Below are 19905 nucleotides of genomic sequence, written 5' to 3' on the forward strand. Positions count from 1 at the left end.
AGAGGCTTAGAAAGGCCTACATGAACTACATGCTAAATGAAATTAGCAGAACCAGGAAATAACTCTATATAAGAATCATTTCTGATGGATGTGGCTCTCTTCAATAATGAGAAAGGATTCAACCAGTTCTACTTGTTCAGTGATGAAGAGATGAAGAGAACCATCTATATCCACAGAGAGAACCATGGGAACAGAGTGTGGAACAGAAAATAGCAATCTCACTCTCTCTGTTGTTATTTGCTTTTATTTTGTTTTCATTCTCATTTTTCTTTTTCCTTCTTTCTTGATCTAATTTTTCTTGTGCAGCAAGATTAATTGTATAAATATGTATATGTATATTGGATTTAACGTGTATTAGACTACTTGACAACTAGGAGAGGGGTTGGGAGAAGGAGGGGAAAATTCGGAATAAAAGGTTTTGCAAGGGTCAATGTTGGAAAAATTACCCATGCATATGCTTTGTAAATTAAAAAAAAATTAATTAGTTTAAAGAAAAGAACTAAAAGGTATACTGTAAACTTACAACCAGGTGTTGTCATTCTCTTTTTGTATCTTCCCCAGGACTTGAGATATTAAGCATCAGTGGTCAGGTCAATATATTCAAAAAGATTAGGCATGAACCCTTGTATAGAAATTCAAGGTATAGAATAACTTAAAGCATAATTTCTATTTAGGTATTTAAATGTAACAAGCATTTCTTGGACTTGGCAGACTAGATCAAGACATCCTTACACACATACTCTTTGACTGAATTAAATGGGAGCATTATATTATTATAAAGAACAAGCCAGATGGTCCCCAGTAAAATTCTATCTCCCTTTCTTAGTGAGCTTTAGCTCCTCATAATAGCACTAAAGAACTCAGAACCAAGTAAAACTAACCGGGTTATTTTGGAAGAGATAATAAAAGATTGGATTTTAACTCCTGGCTGTATTTGAGGTGATTATTACTTGGAACGGAAACTAAGGCTGCCTCCAGAAAACTTCCCCAAGAAACCTGCTCCCACAGAGAACCATTATATTTTAGAGAAAAGAAGAACATTACAGAAAAGTCACAAGATATTATGATTGCCCCAAGAAATTGTCTCTAATTGTAAATTGCAGAACAAATAAAGATGTGTTTTGATGGAAGGAGCTTCCTCATTGATAGTTCTCAATAGTAGTGAAATAAGAAGTTTGAACCAAAAATGACAACAGAAACTTCTTACATGTAGTAATAAAAAGTGAACATACAGCAACGCAGAGACAGAAAATTAAAAAATCCTGGGATCCAGCTGGAAATAGAAGTCATTAACATTTTCAATTTGTTGTTATTAAAGGACTTATAGAGCACTCAGTCTTCCTTGTGCTTTCTTCAATTTTCATAATTAGGGCATATGCTAGTCATATTTTTCAGTCATTTATTTCACTCTGATATTATTAGCCTTGCTGTCCCAATTTTAATTTGAATTACTTTTTTTAACATTGTCCAATTCTGTCTCATTTTCAGATGTTGGCATCCATGTTATTATGGTCTCATATTCTTGAGTTATTAGTCTAAATATATTAAAATAAAATCCCTCTCAATTATAGACATAACTGAAAATAAGCATGATACATAGTTATCCCTTCCACATCAAGACTTTGCTTATCATAGTTTTATTATATCACCAAGTGCCATAAGAATGCAAAGGAGAATTTTGGGGGGAGTTTTGTAGAAGCTGCAGATGATACACCAAGGCAGCAGATATCACAGAAAATTTTTAAAAATTCAGAAATACATAAGATATATGTATAGTATTATATATTATCAGCCATATTTTATCTTTCAAAACCATAATAATTGAGACTTCTCTGCTGTGAAGGGAGGGCTTAAAATTACAGGCATGCTGTACCCCTAACTCCCATTATATGGAAAAGATAACTGTGCTTTCCAAGGTCAATCTTAACCATGGCTTTCTTACTCATACAATTTATATCAGGGGACCAGAGACTGAGAATCAGAATATTATCTAGTTCACCTTTCTCAATTTATATGAGGATTTAGTCAAAAGTTAAAAATTCATAAATATGAGAGGCACAATTTGAACCCAGGTTTTATTGAATTCAAGTCTATCACTATATTCTTTACATCCATGCATGCCTATACATCCCTATGTATTAGGGGACCAATGCAGATAATTATAATATCTGCCAGCCAATTGGATGTCATTCAAATAATTCCCCTTCTTCTTATGAAAAAAAAATTTAAACTCCCATATTTCCATATAATATGATGTGGTCATATTTAGCGTCACACAAGTTAATACAGAAAATTTCTAATTCTCAGAAATTTGCATATAAATTGTAAAACAATAAATATATTTAATTTAACTAATGTTTTTGTCAGCAATGCACATTTATTATTTTCCCATAAAATGTTTCCTTCATTTAAGGTTTTAGGAAGTTAACAAATCCCAAGAGATTTCAGTTCAAACATAAAAGTCAATGTAATTAATTATATGAAATATTTATAGTTGGTCTTTTTATAATAGCAAAGAACCAGAAACTAAGTGGCCGTTCATGATTGAAAAATATATATATAATATGTGAATGAGATGGAATACTATTATGACAAGAAATACCCAACAAAAAAAGATGTTTCTCTAGATACATGAGTGAATGTTGCATAAATTGTTGTAAAACAAAGTGAAGAGAACAAGATTATTCTATACCATAGCAATAGCTTTGCAAAGACAAACAACTTTGAAAGACATAAAAATTCTAATACATGCAAGGACCATCAGTGATTCCAGATGACCAGTGATGAAGATGATACTTGCCATTCATCTCTTGATAGAAGTGCTAGATTCAGGGGAAAGGTTTAATCATGTTTTCAGATAAGGCTAATTTGTGGATTGTGTGTGTGTGTGTGTATGTGTGTGTGTGTGTGTGTGTGTGTGTGTGTGTGTGTGATGATGCATATTTGTTACTGGATTTTCTTTTTTATCCAACTGGAATGGGAGAGATAAAAATTGATGCTTTTTAATTAATAGGATAAAAATAATATGGTAAGACTTAAAATTTGCACAAGCAAATGATTTTTAGCCATATATTTCCAGAAAAACTTTTCTCAAATACTTAAAATGACAATTTAGGACTGAAGTGAACAGACAAAGGAGATTACTTTCTGATTTTTGCATAAATATAAATTTAAATTGCTTCAACACAGAGATTTGAGGGAGCTATTTTTTATTTAACTTGAACAAATAAAGATTTCATCTGATGATTAACTATGGCATGGGACTGACCCAGGGTTTTTGAAAGCTATGTCAGCAGAACATAAGCTTTGAAAGGTTCTCACAAGCTAGAATATTTCTGATATGGGCTAGTGATGGAATGTGTCTATTGTCTAAGGACCAGCCTAGCCAAACTGAGAAAAGTTCCTTACTTAGTTAGGCTCCAGGGTGATTGATTCTTTACTCACAACAGTCACAGCAACTCTCAAAGATTATTTTCAAAGTTGGGGCAGCCATCTGTATAGGATGAAGATATAGGTAGATCAGGGAAATTGTATTCTTTGAAATACTGAAGATGATATTAGATATCTTATATTATCTTAATATAGATATTTTAGATGATATTAAGAAAACAAAACAAAACAAAGGAAAAAAAATCCTTGTGATTCATCTGAAAGGAAATCAAGTGGTAGATGAATAAAATTCTTTACAAATATTTTGCATAAAACCTAAAAACTAGCATCATCTTCTATAATGCCTCTGCTACCTAGAAACAATGTGACTATGATACTATTATCTTTAAAGGTTACTAGCACTCATTTTTCTTTTTTTTTAAGAGAAACAGTTCTCCTAGTCTGACTCTCTTATCTCTATCAATGGAAATGCCATTATCTCAAGATCTAAATATCAGAGTCAACTTTGAGTTCTTAACTCTGTCATTTCTTATTTTCTAGCAATCACCAAGTCTTATTGATTCTTTTTTTTTTCATAATATTTCAGTATAAACATTTCTTTTTTTAAGTAAAATAGATCTTATTTTCAGATTTGATTATTTCCCTTTCACTTTCTCCCTTACCCTAAAGTGAGAAAATTAAAATAAAATCCTTGTTACAAATTTATCTATACACAAGCAAAACAAACTCCCATGTTGGCTATATCCAAAAAAAAATGGTACCATTGATTTTTCAACAAGGTTATTGTGAAGAAAGCATTTTATATACTCTAAGGCACTACATAGATATGATTTTTTTAGATGTAATTTTATTTATAATTTTAAGAAACCTGTGCTTTCATCACTTTGAGCATACTTTTCACTAAAATCCAAAATGACTGTTCCTTTGAATGTCAATGTGGCCTAGTGAGACTGAGTTATACTTCTTATATAATGCTGGGTTTGGAGTTAGGAAAATGCAGACACTGACAAGTTATGGAACCCTGGGCAAGTGGAAAATGAAGACATTGTTCCCATTGTCCTCTAAAGTAACTTTAACTCTAAATCTATAATACTATGATAGTAATAGCAGATTCTTTAAAAAAAATATTTTCTAAGAATGATTTTATACATACATTTGTATATGTATATAGGAGAAAATGCAATTTCTAATGAATAAGGAAATTTAGTTATGAGGATTCTGGGGAGACAAAATAATTCCAGAAGCATTCTAGGAGACCAGAAAGTAGGGACTTTAATGTTTTTCATCTCACAGCTAAAAACAGATGAGGGTCATTGACCACACATTTTGGAATTCTTTTAAATAGAAGCAGGTTGCCTAGTAGGGGAAAAAAAAAGTATCATGCTTTCTCATCCTAAGTAGGATGAAAGTGACTGCAATTCAAATAGCTGAATCTTATTATGTAAATTGCTACACAGTATTCAAGAACCACATTGCAAAAAATGTTGCTGCTACCACACACACACACACACACACACACACACACACACACACACAGAGAGAGAGAGAGAGAGAGAGAGAGAGAGAGAGAGAGAGAGAGAGAGAGAGAGAAGAGAGAGAGAGAGAGAGAGAGAGAGAAAGAGAGAGAGAGAGAGAGAGAGAGAGAGAGAAAGAGAGAGAGAGAGAGAGAGAGAAGGACCAGGGTTGTTGGGGTATGAGAGACAGAAAAACAGAGAGAAAAAAGAAATAGATAGATACTTTAAAATACACTAAAACAGAGATATCAAATGAAAAACTTGACTGATAGAAAGAAGAAGGGAGAAACAATCAGAAATAAGGGGAGGAAAAGAGAAAGAAAAAAGAAAAAGAGGGGTTTCTTACTTTAAATTTTCAGTACTCCAGTGTTCTAAAATACTTTAAAATAAGCAATTCACTTAAGATTATAGGTTGCAGACAGAAGTTGCCAAGGTATATTGGTAGAAGGAACTGCCCAATTTTTTATACTAGTGAGATCATAAGTCTATGACCACCCCTCCACACCTCCCACATACATTATGTATAAATAAACATACAGATACATATAAACTTATTTGGGGGTCAACTTTTTGTTGATGAAACTTGACTTAATTGAACTTTAAGATGATCCTCAAATAGCAAACATTCAGTTCATCATTGGACCTATCATTTTGTCTAGCTGTGTAGATCCTGAAAGATAAATCTAATTTTTTGACAAAATCTTTGAGACCTCAGGGTATCCTCCAGTCAGTGATGCTAAAATACCAATGTAGGGCTTTGTAAATGATTTTTACTTTAAGATAAATGAATTGAGAACAATGGATAGATCTACAAGAAAGTTCAGCACCTATTAAAGTTTTCCTAAAACCAAATGCAATATAAACCAATTTTCCTAATGAATATTAAAGTGAAAATTTTGGATAAAATTCTAATAGGATGATTATAGCAATATATCACAGTATTTATACTCTACTAGGTGAAATTTATACCTGGAATGCAGAGCCATTTCAATACTAGGAAAAATATCAGCATAATTAACCGTATCAATAGTAAAAACAAAAGAAATCTGCTGATTATCTCAACAGATGTGCCAAAAGCTTTGGGCAAAATGTAACACCCAAAGGAATAATAAAATCACAAGCACTATCTTTCTAAAAACCATCAACAAGCATTATCTGCAACGAGGGGACAAGCTAGAAGCCTTACCAATACATTAGAGATGAAGCAAAAATGCTCATTAGAAGCAGCATTATTCAGTAGAGATGTTATTTATAGCAATAAGAGAAGAAAATAAATTGAACAAATGAAACAAAACTATCTTTTTTTTTTTCAAATGATATGAGGGTATGCTTTGAGGAGACTACAGAATCAACTAAAAAAACTACTTGAAATAATTAACTTTAGCAAAGTTGCAGAATATAAAATAAATCCATAAAAAGCATAAGCATTTCTTTATATGACCCACAAAGCTCAATAATAGAAGATGGAAAGAAAAATTCAATTAAAGATAGTTTAGTTATATAAAATAGTTGGGAGTCTACCTGCTAAGCCTAACTCAGGAATTATATGAACACAATTACAAAATACTCTTCATACAAATATTTTATAAAGTTACAAAAACACATCAAAATTCATCTATAAAAACAAAAGATCAAGAATATGAAGGGGATTATTTTTTAAAAAGACAAAGGAAAGTGATCTAGCCATATCAAATTTCAAATTGTATTATAAATCCATAATAATCAAAAGTATCTAATAGTGACCAAGAAATAAAGTGGTAGATCAGTGGAGTAGATTAGTTTCACAAGACCCATACTAGTCAATAACCATAGTAACTCAGTATTTGATAAACCCCAAAGTTTTTGCTACGATAACTCATTATTTGATAAAACCTGGGAAAATTGGAAAGCAATAAAACACAAAGTATAGATAAATATCTATCATTGTATACTATGATAAGATCAAAATGAATGCATGATTTAAGAATAAAGAATAATCTCATAAATAAATTAGAAGAACAAGGAATAATTTAATTGTCAGATCTGTGGTTAAGGGAAGAATCCATTACCAAACAAGCAATAGAGAACATCACAAAATATAAAATAGATAATTTTGATTATATTGAATTAAAATAAATCTTTTACATAAAAAACAATGCAATCAAGATTAGAAAGAAAGCTAAAAGTGGAGAACAATATTGCAAATTATCTATGGTAAAAGTATCATTTCTCAAATATATAGAAAACTGGGTCAAATTTATTGTTTTCCATTTAATAGCATTTTGCTTTTTCCCAAGTCACATATAAAGATATTTTAAACATTATTTTTTGTAAAATTTTGAGTTCCAAAATTTTTCTCTATTCCTCCCTTTCTTCTAACTTTCCCAACACATCAAGCAATCTGATATCTTAGCTATGTACAATCTTTTAAAAAAATATTTCTGCATAAAGTACAAAAGGGGAAAACCACAACAAAGGAAAAAAAAAAAAACTTAAAAAGTGAAAATAGTATATTTTGATCTTTATTCAGCTTTTATAATTCTTTCTCTGGATCTGGATAGTGTTTTTCAACAGAAGTTTATTGGAATTGTCTTGGATCACTATATTGCTAAGAAAGTCTATCATAGCTGATCATCTCACAGTCTTTTTGTTACAGCATATAATGTTCTGGTTTTTCTCAGTTCTCTAAACATTAGTTTATGTTAATCTTTCCAGGTTTTTCTGAAATCTATTTGCTGATTCAAAGTTACAAAAATAAACTCTGTAAATTGATAAATGGTTCAAAGAGGCAGTTTTCAGATAAAGAAATCAAAGCTATCTATGGGCATATTAAGAAGGGCTTTGAATCATTTTTAATTAGAGAAATACAAAGATATATTCTCTTACATCTCTCATATTGGCTAACATTACAAAAAATGAAATGCTAAATGTTGGATGGAGTATGGGAAAATTGGGATACTAATGCATTGTGGGTAGAGTTGTGAACTGATGCAACCATTTTGGAATGCAATTTGAAACTATCCCCAGAAGGGCAAGCAAACTGTGCATACCCATTGATCCAGCAATACAATTACTAGGTCTGTATCCCAAAGATATCATAAAAAGAGCCTATATATGCAAGAATATTTACAGCAATCCTTTTTATGGTGGCAAAATATTGGAAATTGAAGGGATGCTCATCAATTGGGGAATGTCTGAAAAAGCTGTGGTATATGCATACTCATGATAAGCAGGGACTTCCTGGGGAAGAGACAACACACATTTCCCTCTGATCTTCTCTACAACCCTCACACTAATTACAAAATCCAGCCTCTGAATTAGCTCTGGAGCAGCAGAACCCATAGATATTGGGAGTGCAACAAATTATCAACAGAAGATAATTTTGAAGAGTGCCAGAAAAGGTCTGATTCAATTGGAAACAGATGGGAGGCAGCCAGTGCAACCACCTGAGTACAAGCTTCAGCACAGACAGTTCAGAATCCCCACATGGTGCAGTCTCCATGTGGTGGTGCAGACACCATGTGACATATAATCTACAGGAGGAAACAGACCATAAAAGGTCTGTTTCAATCGGAAATGGGAGGGAGGCAGCCTAACACAAATAGCTGACCACAAATACTAGTGCAGACAGCACAGAGTTCCTGGGTGTTGCTGATTCTTTGGGTATTGCTGATTTTGTGTGGTGGTGCAGACTCTGTGTGGCAGGGAATCTACAGGGAGGCATCTACAGGAGTCTACAATAGTGTTAGCCACTTTGCCCTGGTTGCAAGCCAGGTTGCAGAGATCAACAGAGAAGTTATAAAACACCCAACATAGACACAAAAGATCAATAGTGAACCCCAAAATGTCAGAATCTCACAGGATCTGGCCATGCCCATCCAGCATTGGGAATGAATCAGCACTGACACAGCACAGTTTCGGCCACTGTGGTCCCTTGGAAAACCTCACCTTTTCTAAAGGCAGACCTTAACATTATATATATTTCAAACTCTGAGGAGACTAAAGGCAGATTTTCTCCAGATCAAGCCCCCAAAGGTGATATAATCTGGTCCCCATCACACAAGGCTCTCCTAGAAAAAAAAATAAAGAATCTTAAAAGAGAGCTAGAAGAAAAATGGGGAAAGGAAATGAAAAATTTGCAAGAGGGTTTGGAAAAGGCAACATAGCAACTATGTGAAGAAAAGTTACTACAAAATAGACTTAGTGAAATAGAATAAGCACATTAGTCATTAAAAATAGACATGATAAAATGGAAAAAGAAAGCAACTCCTAAAAAATCAGAATTTGTGAAAGAGAAAAAGAAAATAACTCCTTAAAAAGAGAATTTGTGAAATGGAAAAAAAATAAAATAACCTCTGAAAAAACAGATTTTGTGAAATGTTATATATATATATATCCCATAGAACAAAACAACTCACTTAAAAATTCAATTGGACAAATACAAAAAGAAGTAGAAAAGCAAATGAAGAAAATGATTCACTAAAAATTAGAATTGAACAAATGGAAATGAATGACTCAATGAGACAAAAATCAGCCATTCAAAGCAAAAAAAAAAAAAAAAAATAGAAAAAATGTAAAATATCTAATTGGGAAAACAACTGACCTGGAAAATAGTGTGGGAGATACAATCTAAGGATTATTGGACTCCCTGAAATACATGAGGAGAAAAAGAGCCTAGACACTATCTTCCAGGAAGTCATCAAAGATAATTGCCCAGATATCATAGAAACAGAAGGTGAAATAACCATTGAAAAAATTCACCAAATGCCTCCTGAAAGAGACCCCCAAATTAAAACCCCAAGGAATATCATGACTAAATTAGAATACTATCAGACCAAGAAAGAAATATTGTAAGCATCCAGAAAGAATCAATTCAAATACTGAGGAATCACAGTAAGGATTACTCAGGACCTGGCAGCTTCCACTTTAAAGGATCAAAGAGCTTGGAATCTCATATTATGAAAAGTGAAGGGACTTGGATTGCAGCTAGGAATAAATTACCCTGATAAACTGAACATTTTCTTTCAGTAAAAAAAGATAGACATTCAATGAAATTGGTGAATTCATTTATTTTTGATGAAAAGACCAGAGCTAAACAAAAAATTTGACTTCCAAATATAGAACTCAAGAGCATAAAAAGGTAAAAAGAAAAAAAAATCTCTTGAAAACTATATTTCTGTTATGGGTATACATTGAGAGTACATGTATAATCTGATTTTACTGTTATAATATAAAATAAAAAGTAGAGATGGAAAGGGAATTATAACAGGAAAAAAGGGGAAAGTGGAGGGAAAATGAGGGAAATTACATCTCGGAAAGAGGCAAAGAAAACATTATAATTGAGGGAAAGAAGGAACGGTGATGAATATTGTGTGAATCTTGTTCTCATCAAATTTGGCACAAAGAAAGATTAGATTTATTTTATTTCACTGTGAAACATATCTCATATTATAAAACAGTGGGAGGGGAAAGTAGAAAAGAGAAGACGTAGGCTAAATAGAATGGGGAAAATTATAAGAAAGGGGAAGGGCCTCTAAAGGGGGAGGACTGCTTGAGGGAAAAGTACCCATAAGTAAAATACTGGGAAGGAAGAAAAGGGGAAAAGGAAAGAGAAAAGTATAATTTGGGGTTAAGAAGATGGCAGGAAATACAGAATTAGTAGTTTTAACTATAAATGTGAATGGGGTGAACTCTCCCATAAAATGTAAGTGGATAGCAGACTTATTAAAAGCCAGAATCTTACAATATGTTGTTTACAAGAAACACATTTAAAGCAGAGTGATACATGGAAAGTAAAGGTAAAAGCCTGGAGCAGAATCTATTATTTTTCAGGTGAAGTAAAAAAAGCAGGGGGAGCCATCATGATCTCAAATCAAGCAAAGCAAAAATTGATCTAATTGAAAAAGATAAGGAAAGAAACTATATCTTGCTAAAGGATACTATAGATAATGAAGCAATATCAATATGAAACCTATGCACCAAGTAGTATACAATCAAAATTCCTAAAGAAGTTATGAGAGTTGAAAGAAGAAATGGACAGCAAAACTATAATCGTGGGAGATATCAACCTTGCTCTCTCAGAACTAGATAAATCAAACCACAAAATAAGAAAAAAGTTAAATTTTGGTGTTGGTGAAAATGTGAAGAATTCTAAAGAGAAATTTGGAACTATGCTCAAAAAGTTAGCAAAATGTGCATAACCTTTTATCCAGCAGTATTTCTACTGGGATTATATCCCAAAGAGATCCTAAAGGAGAGAAAGGGACCGACATGTGCGAAAATGTTTGTGGCAGCCCTCTTTGCAGTATCAAGAAAAGGGAAACTGAGTAGATGCCCATCAATTGCAGAATGGCTGAATAAATTATGGTATATGAATGTTATGAAATACTATTTTTCTATAAAAAATGACCTGCAGGATGATTTCAGAGAGACTTGGAGAGACCTACCCCCCACCCTTTCCCCTTTATATATAATGGAATTGTAAAGACTCTGGATCTTAGAGAATACTTAGCATATTAAGGAAAGATCCTTTTATTATCTTGCTAGTTTTTTTTTTTTTAAATAACAGAAACATTCTTCCAAAAGTGTTTTGTAATCTACTGATATGAAAATGTGATTATTATTTTAAACAATATTGTATACTTAATTTAGAGTAACTTTTTATATGAAATTCACTTGTAAATTCATTTTGTCCTTTTTTTAAGAAAAAAAAATTGAGTGTTAATGTATTCTTTCCAAAATGTCTTTCTTTGGGATAGTGAGCTATTTAAACTATTTCTTCTATTAATTAGGCAATTCTATGTTTTTTGGTAAATATTCATCCACTTTTAATTATCAAGGTTTTTTTCTTCATAAATGACTCAAATACTTTTTAATAATTTTCTTTATTTGCTCTTGAATTTCTGCCAATTCTCTCTTTTTATCTTTAATGTAATTGTTCTGGTTTTCTTCTTTTAAAATTCAGACTAGGCAAATATTTCTTTAATCTATCTCATACTTTTTCATTATCTTCCAAATCCAACAATTTTCTCAGTTGTTAATACTCTTGATTTTTATTTTAACAAGAATGGTATTTATTAAACTACCTGTGCCATAATGTCAGAAACATCTAAATTCAAGTATGCCAAACCAAACTTTAAAACTTAAATAAATGCTTTATGCTCAAATAATCTTTTAAAAGAAAACTAAATGGAAATTGTGGGACAACTGCCTTTTCTGGAATGCTATTTGTAAACTTTTTTTGCAAAATTTTAAATAAAAATAAAGATGTGTTTTACTAGCATGATATTGAAGAACTGATGAATGGCAGATGTGATTTTCTTCCTCCTTTATTAATACCTTTTTCAAAAAAATCTATGATTTGATTCTTCATTTACCATCTCTACTATCAAAACCCCTGTTCTCTCTTAGGATATTCCTCCCATTTTAAATGGCCTTCTACATTCCCTCTTCCATTTCCCATGTCCTAAAGGGGCTACCAGTAAAGTTTACAAATATAAAGTGAAGTGAACAGCCTCATTTTTCCACATTGCACATATGGGAGACAAATGCTACAGTATGGTTGTTGTGGAGTCAATTTGTAACTGACACAATTTGTGCAGCCATGTGGGTGGGCTCTGACAAGGATGTTGACAAGAGGGAAATATTTAAATAAATCCACAACAGCTGCAAGAATCAATTATAAAACTATAGAATCCAGAGCCACATAACTCCAAATCTATAAGTAGTAGTTAAATAGACTGAAGAATCTTGACATTTAACTTGACAACTTTTTGTGTCCCCATGATACTGCCATTATATGTGTGGTTAGGAATATTAAAATTGCATAAGACCATTAAGTTCACACTTTTCATGCTTTAATGGACACAAGTTCAAGTTGTGTGAAAATGTGTATTCTAATCATTAGAATGTTTCATTAGGTGTTTCTATGCAACAAATACTAAAATATCTAAGGATTTGCCCTAGGAGTCTATAATTTAGAGAACATTTGTATTCCGTTATCAGATAGAACCAGATGATTTTAGCACTTAATTATTAAACTAGAAAGCTACCTAATGGAGAACTTTCTACTCTTATCCTAACTTTCTCCCTATATAGCAGCAATATGGCTAAAGTTTCCCTTATGGTTTTCTTCTTCACAGTAGTGTTAGTATGTTTTAACACTGCTGTGAAGAAGAAAATTATGTGTGTTCTAATATCTGTATTCATAAGGAGCAAGGTTCTGTAGGTTGCATCTTTCCCCATAGGACACTGTCCACAGAGGAACATTCTGTCTTGATGTATTAGATCTGTATTTATTTTATTGCTTGTTTTAGGTGCCAAAATTGGAATTTAAAATCCTGAAAAAATACATTCATGCTTATAGTTTATTTTAATACCATTGTCTCTTCAAAACCTCATCATTGGGTTTCCATAGTACCCTAAATGGAAATTAAATTTATTGTACCCTTGCAATTGGTAGTATGCATACAACATATATTTCATTTTTCTTTAAGACTAAAACCAAAGTACAAAGTTGGAAATCAATAGAGAGATAAGATTGTCAATTTTTTAAAAGTAAATTTCATTTGTAAATCCTTGAGATAGGCTAATAGTTAATAACCACCTCCATTTAATTTTGTTTTATGGCCTTTTATCTCTGAGAATTGATAATGAATGCAAGCAGAAGGAAGGATATGGATAATAAAGCTATCAGTCAGATTATGTATCACTTGGCAATCAGTAATACTCTAAGAATATGAGGCATAAGAGCACATGCTATTTAAGACCTTATATAATTGTTACAAATTATTTGTCCACATAATTTTTATATTATTGTATTTCAGATAAGCTAGCCTTTTGTAAGTATTTATACAACATTCCAGTAATGTTGTATATGCCATTATGTACCTTTTCATAAGTTATTCTCTATACCTTCTGTAACCTTCTTTCTCACTTCTATTCCTTGGAATCACTCTCTTCCTCAAAGGCTATACAGCCTCCTATGGGCAGACTTTGCTGACCCCATTCTCTGCCTCAACAACTTGTTAATGCTCTTTTCCTTCAAGGTGTTTTAAAGTTTATTTGTAGAAATTTTATATCTTTAACTTATTATCTACTTGTTCAGCCCTTACCTTTCTCTTTACTTCCAATAATTAAGTCCAGCAGTCTATTGAACATATAAAATTAGTTGTCTTATAGGCATCTTAAATTCAACCTATCAGAATTTAATTCAGTACTCTTTCCCTTCTTTATAACTTTCCAATTACTATTGATAGTACCAGTGTTCAGTGCTTAACACAGTAACAGGCACACAATATTCACTTAATAAATACAAGCTGACTGACTGACATGATTTCCTTGATAAGAATGTAAGCCCTTATGGAAAAGTATTGTTTTGGTATCAATTTTTTTTAATCCTCTGTCACTGGGACTCATAGATCTGTAAGTCATGGGATACTTCAATCATTAAAGAATTAAGTATAATATCATTTGATGGACAGTAGGGAGTCATGTGATGAGCATAAGTAGAATGGAATATGCATTAAATATGTAACTATGAAAAAGCAGCTATAAGGTGTCTTCAAATAAATGTGTGAGTGAAAAAGAAGATAGTGTGTCATACTAAGAGAGTAAAGGATTACTGATCACTGATGTCTTCTTAATATAAAGAGAAAACAATATTATCCCCTAGAATATCAAGTGAACCCCTTTCAAGAAAACACAATTATAAGGATGAGCATGCATAGATAGACTGAGATATGTAGTGATTGTTGATCCCAATGATGAGATAAAAGACTAATTCTAGTATTTCAGAATACCCTATATCTAGGTAAATTCTTAATTTATTGAACTGAATTGAACAATATTAAATGATTCCTTAACTGGTGGTTAATTACCAGGATGCAGAACAACACGAGCTGGTTGGTTAGATTATAGAGTATATGGAAAGGAATTATGTGCATTTAGACTAGAAAGGCAGATTGAGGCTAGTGTGTGAAGAGATTTCAATGTCTAACAAGAATATATATTTAATTTTAGAAATAATAATTAGCCACTGGGTTTTATGAAGATAGCATATCCTACTTGTGGCTTAGGAAAATCACTTTGGTGAGTGTTTGAAGCATATGTAAGAGTAACTACAAGTTTGATGAAGAAAATTTTATTAGAAGGCTATTTTAATAATTTCAATGTTATGTGATGAGAAACTGAATTGGAGTGTTGCCATTGGAAGTGGAGAGAAAATGAGAGACAAAATAGAGGTAAGAAAACAAAGAAAGAGAAGTTTGTGTTTATATTATATATCATAGGTAAGAAATTTATTCTTAAAGGCTATTTGTCATATATTTGGTAACCTTTTACTGTCTTCTCTTCTATAATATTCAGACATTTGAAAATAAAACTTTATTCATTGATAAACTTTCCACTTAGCCATTTGTCCTTATGGTAATATTAAGCTTTCATTTTTGTATTTGGCTTATATGAAAAACAATAATATCCCCCATCAAGATTATTCAATGAGTATTAATCAGAATGTATCATCAGTCATCTCTGAAGGTGTTCCAACTGCAATTAAAATCTTTTATTTATATTTCAGATGCATTAAGCTAAGGAAGATGTATTATGATATGATGATATAAACTGGATGTCAGTTTCACATATACATGAATTCCACAGTACATTAGAAATGCAGGATGATTTTGGTAATACATTGATGATATGATGCATAACATTGGTAAACCTGTATAGATCAAGTATTCCCACAAATAATATATACTTCCAGTTATTTTAACGGACAATGAGAAAAAATATAAATAACATATTTGCCTTGTGGCTCAATAGTTGATGCAACAACCATTAGCAAAGAAAGCATCAGTAATGTTTATATATATATATATATATATATATATATGTATATATATATATATGTATGTATGTACTTTGAACAATCAAAATTTTAACTGCTTTTATTAATCTTCTAGCTCTAAATGTCAACCTGAAGAAACTTATTTGATCCAAGTAGCTCTGATGAGTGCTACCATTGGTGGGATCTAATTTCACCATCTAGAAAAAAAATAATGAAATAATATTTTAAAATCTTGTTTAAGTTAAAAAATAAAGAGGAAAGGCTCACCTCTGATTCACTAAACAGTTGTCCCATGGCTTTTAAAAAAGAATAGATGGGTTTCTTGCCAAAAGATCTGTTCAGATCACAATTCAACTCTGATATTAACTTTTAGTCAGTACATTTCTTATATAAAAGGTCAATATAAAGGTCAAAAGGTCAAATAATTAAGAATACAAATATGTAGACATAAGCAAAAATACCTCAAGTCCAATAGGATTTTTGAGTTGACCACTCATATGAGGGAGCTAAGCTTACAAAATGTACTTAGAACTTTTTCAGTTCTAAGAAAATAAATTTGTCTTTGCTGTTAATAAATAGCTTTTGGTGTTTTAAATATATATATATATATATATTTTCTATAAATAAAAAAAAAACCCATTCATTTCACAAATGTGGGAATTGAGGCAAACAGGACTAAGTGACTCGTCTAGTATCACCCAATTAGTAAAGATATGAAAATGGATTTGAATTCACGAAGATGAGTCTTCCCGATTCCAATCAACTGCATGATGTACTATCTACCAAACAGTGAATATCTTTTTAAATTACAAACAGACTCCAGAGTGTTCTGTGTATTCTTATAGAAATGACTTTTGAGCTTTTTGAGTACATGAATAGAGCTTATTAATTATTTGACTAATAGTGCCATGGTCCAACTATACAATAAACATGGAAAACTGAATATGTGTGTATAGAAAAAAAATGCCATAAAGAAACTGAATGAGAAGAAAAAGAAAAAAAAAATCATGTGCATATGGTGAAGGCAAGGGATAACATATATACAGATCAAGTGTTAGACTTTTACCCCAGAGATGCCAGAAGGAAACAAAGAATGCCTCCAGAATGTTGGTTAGTCCTCTCTGTGGTGAACACATAGGATTATATGGATGAGAATAGATAATGGTGGCCAGGTGGGCTTCATTATTGGAGGGAAACTTCCAAATTGATGAGATCACCCAAAACATATAAGAAACATCAAATCTGTTAAAGATGAATGGTTGCTGCTGATTTGAACATTTGAAGCTAGTTTAGATAGAACAGGGTGATTTCTCTCCCAATTAACCATTTAAGTAGTTTTAAAGAAACTACTTTTGAATTTTCTTCTCTCAACTACTAAGTATGTTTTATTTTTGTTAAGTATATTATGTTTTCCCCTAATTAAAAGTATTCATCTTTGGCCCAGAGACTTTTTCCTCTTTGATCTTATTTTTTCATTTCTCAAGAAAAATCAGAAGGGTTCTTATAAACTTTTATTACTGTTATTTGTTCAGAAGTAAGAATGAATCATAATTCAGTAGCATTCAAGAACTTTTATTGAGAGTATTCAAAGAATAGAATCTATTTCACTCTTATGATGGTGTATTGTACAAAAAATATTATCAGATATGTGGAACATGCTGATGTTTTTGCCTCAAGACATAGACACACAAGTAAGCAGTCTTTTTCCAGATTTGACAAATATGGAAAATTAAATCATGCCATATTTATTTTGCAAAAAGAGTTTTCCCATTGATCTATTAAATGTCAATTTAATAACCAGCAAATACTATACTGGAAATTTAGAATAAAAAAATATTATGTTGATTGTATCTTTTTTTTTTTTTTTTTTTTTACCATATCAAAATTTCAGGATTCTGCAGGGATTTGCTTATTGCAGGGATTGGATTCAAGAAGAAACAACATTTAAAATTCAATTTACACTTGTTCATGGGCAGAGGATGAGATCCTTCCAAACATTTTGACAGAACTAATTTTTTCCTTTGTTTCAGAACTCTAAGCTCACTTTTGTTTTCAACACATATTGATGACCACATCAAATTATTTTTTAAATCTTCCTTCTCTGAATATGATTTAAAACACAACTTTAAAATGAAAGATTCTATTTGAAATATTTTCAAAGTCTTCCCAATAATTTTTGGCTCAGTTCAATCATGAATTGAAGAGAAAATTACTAGTAGGTTCAATTGAAGAAAATATCAGTCATGTTTATTTGTATTTTTTGTGATTTCTTTTAAGTCTTTCAATTGTACCATATAGTAAAGAGATTTTTATGCTAATTCAACATTGAAACTTTTTGTATATTAACCACTTTAAATGGAAATCAGTCTAAAATATTTGAAAGAATCCTTTTCCTATGTTGCAATTTTGTTATTCTTAAACACTATAGAAGTCAGGCATCTAAGGGGAGCAGCAAAAAGAGTGAGAAAAATCACAGGATTTAGAGTCAGATTTTACTAATGAGTTCAAATTTCATCTCTGCTACTTACTATCTTTGTAACCTTGGGATTAAGTCTTAGAATCTCAGTTTTAAGTGAAGAATTTGGATTGGATTAGGCCAGAAATTCTTAATATTGTGTGTATGTGGGTACATAGAAATGTGTATGTTTATATATACACATATAAATATATGTATGTACATATATAAATATATGTATGTATGTATATATTATATATAAGTAATATGCATCTATATTTAGGTATATATTCATGTATTGAAAGTGTCATTTAGATATAATTGAGTTCCCTTATAATTTTATGTATTATACTTCATGCATTATAAACTGTTATCATGAGAACGAGTCCAAGGGCTTTACCAGGCTGATAGAAAGAAAAATGACACAAAAAATATTAAGATCTCATAGATGAGACAGTCTTAGCTGTCAGACTTTATGTACATGAGTTTATGGAATATGGACTTCAGCTGGTCTGATATTCCTGATACTAGATTATTTTCCGGCAGAATGAAATTAGATTTATTTTTCTGGAAATCGACTGGTGGCTGCCTCAAGGGAAAGAAGAAAGAAGAAAGGTGGTAGCATTCATGACCTAAAGAAGAAAGGAGATAGGAAATAAGGAAGAGAAGTCAGAAGACGATACCAAGATACTTTAGCCTAAAAAGTAATGAGGAATTAATTCTTTAAGTGATTAGTAAATTCTTTCCAAAGGTAATAATAATTTAAAAAATGAATTTGGGAAATGTATTGACCAATAATATAATTGTTTTAAACATAGTACATATATAACCACTGAGAAACTATTTTGAAAGAAAAAAGCATTTAAGTTTGTATACACACATACATGCATATACATATGTGTATATGTATATGTACCTATACATATATGTGTATGCATACATTTGTATACACACATATAGATGACTTAGTTAACTGGACTAGTTTTTTTTTCCCCTCTCTCCTTTTCCCCTTTCCTTTCTTCCCACACTCAACTTCCCTGTGCTCCTGATCACATACTTTTTTTTTTTTTTTTTTAATGCCTGGAATTCTGTCCTATTCCTGTTAACCAAATGAATTACTATTCAATCTTTGAAGCCCAACCCAAATGCCATCATGTCCATGAAACTTTTTTCCATGATCTTTGATAGATAATAACCATGTTGCTCAGAATCCTCATAGACATTTACTCTCTAAAACACTTGTGTAAAATGGAATAATAGAGCTATCTGTATAACCATATGCAATCTGTACTGTTAGTGTTTTCTTATCTAAACTCTGCATTTCCCCAGTGATGAGTGAAGCCTTATGCAGATAGTAGTTACTTAATAAAAACACTGAAAGAATGATTTTATAGGCTCAGTATGTAACTTATGATTGGGTACCTCTGACTTTGGTCATCATTCATGTCAACAATGAAAAGGATGTTAACTCTGAAATAAGAGGATCTAAACTCTTATCCTTTTCAGATTATCATCCGAGTGAACTTAGGGCAAGTCACATTGTCTCTTTGTGCCTTGTTTTCCCTAAATATAACATTAGATGGTTGGATGGATGATTTTTGTGGTCCAATCTAACTTTTCAGCTAACCTTGTGTCAGCCGATTTTCTGCTACACATGTTGACATCAGAAGTCTACAAAACGAAATAAAAGAATGAAAACTTGTGGATTAAGATAGGTTTTA

This window comes from Antechinus flavipes, chromosome 6 (assembly GCF_016432865.1).
Source record: "Antechinus flavipes isolate AdamAnt ecotype Samford, QLD, Australia chromosome 6, AdamAnt_v2, whole genome shotgun sequence".
Taxonomy (NCBI): domain Eukaryota; kingdom Metazoa; phylum Chordata; class Mammalia; order Dasyuromorphia; family Dasyuridae; genus Antechinus; species Antechinus flavipes.